We start from the raw sequence: 4,741 nt of genomic DNA on the forward strand, positions 1-4,741 counted from the left end.
TGGCAACTCGTTGGGAGACGACCTGGGACTCATACTCCCAGTATTTTTATTCTAAACTTTTGTGACAACCTTTCTAAATTGATGAGGCAGATTTTTGCTGGTTAAGAACTATACTCGCAACATTTTTCCTAAATCAAATTCTTAATTGGCTGACTTCTGCCCCTCCATCACTCTTCCCTAGTTTCCTTTTCCTAATCAGAGGAGGAGTATTCTTCAGAGCCTATAATCTGCAACAAGGCATTCAACGGAACCTCTATGGTCTCCTCATGAGTTCTGGTTTCTTTTAGTTCTTCCATAGGAGGCTCCTTAGTGGGCGTTGGATGCCCAGCTACTCCCATTGTGGCGTTCAACGCCAGAACTTGTCCCTCTTTGGGCGTTGAATGCCCAGCTACTCCCTTACTGGCGTTCAACACCAGAAGGTCCGCTTCAGATTCGGACTCAGTTTTCATACTAAGGGCTTTGCACTCTTTTCTTGGGTTTACTTCAGTGTTACTTGGAAGAGTGTTAGAAGGGATCTCAGGGATCCTTTTACTCAATTGACCAATCTGTACCTCCAGATTCCTAATGGAGGATCTTGTTTCAGTAATGAAACTGTGAGTGGTCTTAGAGAGATCGGAGACTAGAGTGGCTAAGTCAGAGAGGCTCTACTTAGAAGTCTCCATCTATTGCTGAGAAGGTGGGAATGGTCTATTATTGAACCTATTTTGGTTTCTTCCACCTTGGTTGTTATTGAAGCCTTGTTGAGGCTTCTCTTGATCCCTCCATGAAAAGTTGGGATTATTCCTCCATGATGCGTTGTAGGTATTTCCATAAGACTCCTTATTAGGATTTCCTGAGGAATTTCCCATATAGTAAACCTCTTCCATCTTGGGTTGATCTGGATCATATGCATCTCCTTCATAAGAAGCTTCTTGAGTGCTGCCAGCTGCGGCTTGCGATCGAGTCAGATGCTGAGAGATCATGTTGACCTATTGGGTCAGGATCTTGTTCTGAGCCAATATGGCATTCAGAGTGTCAACCTCCAAGACTCCCCTCTTCTGAGCTACCCCATTATTCATAGGATTCCTCTTAGAAGTGTACATGAATTGGTTGTTTGCAACCATGTCAATGAGTTCCTATGCCTCTTCAGGCGGTTTCTTCAATTAGAGTGATCCAACAGCAGAGTGGTCCAATGCTATTTTAGACATCTCAAAAAGACAATCATAGAAGATATCTAGCATAGTCCAGTCCAAAATCATGTTAGGAGGGTATCTTCTGATGAGTTGCTTGTACCTTTTCCATGCTTCATAGAAGGATTCACCCTCTTTCTGTCTGAAGGTCTAAACTTTCACCCTAAGCTTGCTCATCTTCTGAGGTGGAAAGAACTTGGTCAAAAATGCATTGACCACCTTCTCTCAAGAGTCTAGGCTTTTGAAGAACTGAAGATTGATGGTTTAGAAGTTATAATAAATACTCGTTGTAAGTATAGTTACTAAACCAAGCAATCAACCTTTCTTAAAAACGTTTTGGGTGTCACAAGTAACAAACCCCTTAAAAATTGTTAACCGAGTATTCAAACCTCGGGTCATCTTCTCAAGAAACTGCAAGGAAGTATGTTCTTACTATTGGCTATAAGGGTTGTAATCGAGGTTTAGAAGGTGAGAAGCAAGTGATTTGAATGACAAGTAAAGTAAATGGCAATTAAAATAAATAAATACTGTAAAGCAACTTTTGGCAAGGTAAGAGAAATTGGAAGTCCAACTTAATTATCTCTCTCAACAACAATAAAAGTTGAATCTAAATTCCACTTAGTTAACCTTCACTAAAGTAAAGGAAAGTCAAGGGACTAATTAGTTTGACCTTCGAATCCTATTTATTTCCTAAGAAAAAGTTGGGATTATTGAAGTTCAGTTCAATTAGCAAGATAACGATTATCAATTATGCTGAGTTTAATAATGTTGAGTTACTGATTTCTTAACCAAGACCAAAAGGGAGAAAGTAAAATTGTTGGAATAAAATATCCTTAGATGGAAAGCAATGGTAACACAAATTAAGGAGAAAGCAATCAATAACTGAAATACCTCAAATAATCATTAATTCAAATCATAACATGGAAAGGGTTCAAAAGTCAAGTTGGCAACATTTATAAGTACGAATAAAAGCATTAAAGTAAATATTAAACCTGGATCGAGAGTCACTCTTACAAACTAAGAGAAGTCCTAAATCCTAATCCTAATCCTAAGAGAGAGAGGAGAGAACCTCTCTCAAACTAAATCTAAATCATGGAAAGTGAAAATTGGCGAGCTCTCCCTGAATGGATGCGTTCCCCCACTTTATAACCTCTGGTCTATACCTTCTGGACTTGGATTTGGGCCAAAAAGGGCTTCAGAATTTGCTATGAGCGTTTTCTGCAATTTCTGGTGCGTGGCCTCTGTCACGCGTCCGCGTGGGTCACGCGGTCGCGTCATTCGGAGCTTTTCTTGCCACGCAGTTGCGTCAGTCATGCGACTGCGTCATGTGCGTTCTGCTTAAGGCGCGCGGTCGCGTCAGTCATGTGGCCGCGTCGCTGCTGATTCGCGCTTGGCACGCGATCGCTTCGTCCATGCGATTGCGTGGATGCCAGTTTCTTCAGGAGCTCTGTTTTGTGCTTTCCTTCCATTTTTGTATGTTTCCTTTCCATCCTTTAAGTAATTCCTACCTTAGAAGATCTGAAACTACTCAACACACTAATCACGGCATCGAATGGAAATAAAGGTAATTAAAATAATTAATATTAAAGCATAGGAAACATGTTTTTCACATACATCACATAATAAGGAAGGAAAAGTAAAACCATGCAATTAATATGAATAAGTGGGTGAAGGATTGAATAAATCACTCAAATTAAGCACAAAATATATCATAAAATATGGGTTTATCAACCTCCCGACACTTAAACAATAGCATGTCCTCATGCTAAATCCAAGGTAAAGAATAAGGTAAGGTTAAAGTGGTGGAATGTTATGCAATGCAACCTATTCTAAATGCATCTACCTAAATGAGTCATGCAATTCCAATTTATCCACTCGTATATAAAGCTTACATGTAGTCAAATTAATTCACATTCTCAAGGAGTCATATATATATATATAGCCAACCCTTAAATAATAAAGCATTTTAGCAAATGAGATGGGAAATAAAAATATTGTACAAACTTGCAAAACAATTAGTAAATTAAGCACATATATATGTTGATGAGTTATTGAACCCTCACTGGATTTTGTGTTTACCCTCTAGTCACTCAGTGTTTATTGGGTTTATCCACTCTACTTTTCTTTTTATTCTTACTTTCTATAACTTTGTTCTTCATCTAACTAATCAATAATTATAGAGTACACTCATACCAAAAGTCATAAGGTCTTTAATTAAGGTTGTAAATGGGGCCAAGGTAAAGGTAAGGATACATGTATAAGGCTAAGTGAGCTAATAAGTGAATCCTTAATTAGACTAAGATCTCACCTAACATACATGTTTAGTAGAACAAGCTTCTTTACCAATTTTCCCATATTATCCCACTCGTTGTTACATGCTCATGTTTCAATTTTTATTTTTATCCCATGTGCATTGCTTTTATTTTGCATTGGGGAATTCTTTTGTATCCCCTTTTATTAAATGCTGAAAAATAACTCTTTTTTTTATTGCACATGGTAATTGAATCACTTTGATTTTTCATGAGCATGCTTCCCAAATTTTTATTTTATTTCTTTTAACCTTTCTACCTTTTATTTCTATCATCCATGTTCCCAATAGGGGATAGGGGAGGGAGGGCAGTGGAGAAGGGGGTAATGGGGATAGGGTTTAGGGTAATTGGTGAAATAGGGGAGGGGGTTGGGTAGGGGAGAGGGGGGTGGCGCGGCTGGATGGCCGGTGGTGGTGGGTGGTGGTTCGCGGAGGGGGGGGCAGTAGCGGAGGAGGAGGGAGGAAGAAGAAAGAGGAAGAAAGAAGAGGGGGTTGGGTGCGGCTGGGGGCGGGCGGCGGTGGTGGGTGGTCGATGGTTTTCGGTGGTGGGTGGGTGGTTGCTGGGTGGTGGTTGGGTGGTGGTTGGGAGAAGAAGAAGAAGAGAGGGAGAAGAGGGTTAGGGGGGCTGCGCGACTGATAGGGTTCGCGTGGCTGGGGGGTTATATTTTCGAATCCACGCGGCCGCGTGGGGCATGCGGTTGCGTGGTTGGGGTGAAAATGGGAGTGACGCGATCGCGTGGGGCGCGCGATCGCATGAAAGGGGTGGAAGAGGGGATGACGCGATCGCGTGGGTCGCGCGATCGCGTCGCTGGAAATTGTGCTAAACATACGACTCCAGCACCGTTTCAGCACAACTCTTTGTCTCCTTCGAGGGTGTTGTGGAATCCATGCGACGCGATCGCGTCGCTCACGCGGTCGCGTGGGATTGGTTTTGTGCATGTGACGCGATCGCATGGGGCATGCGATCGCGTGGGCCAATTTGTGCAAAACGCACAAGGGCCGCACGATTCCAGCCTAACTTTCTGGACGTTGGATGTTTACGCCGATCTCCAGGTCACGCGATCGCGTGGATGACGTGGTCGCGGGGGAGTGTAGTTCGCCATGTGACGCGATCGCATGGGGCAAGCGGTCGCGTCGTGCATCCCCTTTTTTTTTTAACTGAATGCAAGATGCAATGCTTAATGTGAATGCTATGCATGATTCCAGGTTTAATAAAATAAAAATAAAATTCAAAAATAAACAAAACGAAATAAAATTAAAATTG

General features: G+C 41.9%; 1 non-coding gene across 1 annotated transcript; it reads left to right on the plus strand.

Moving 5' to 3' along the window:
- The first annotated feature begins 1,231 nt into the window (after positions 1 to 1,231).
- On the plus strand, positions 1,232 to 1,340 carry LOC148544022 (small nucleolar RNA R71). The gene has a single exon (XR_015900348.1). It is a non-coding gene; the product is annotated as a small nucleolar RNA R71 (small nucleolar RNA).
- The last annotated feature ends 3,401 nt before the right edge of the window (positions 1,341 to 4,741 follow it).

Source organism: Arachis ipaensis, chromosome B9, assembly GCF_059453495.1.
Source record: "Arachis ipaensis isolate K30076 ecotype BB chromosome B9, ASM5945349v1, whole genome shotgun sequence".
Classification (NCBI taxonomy): Eukaryota; Viridiplantae; Streptophyta; class Magnoliopsida; order Fabales; family Fabaceae; genus Arachis; species Arachis ipaensis.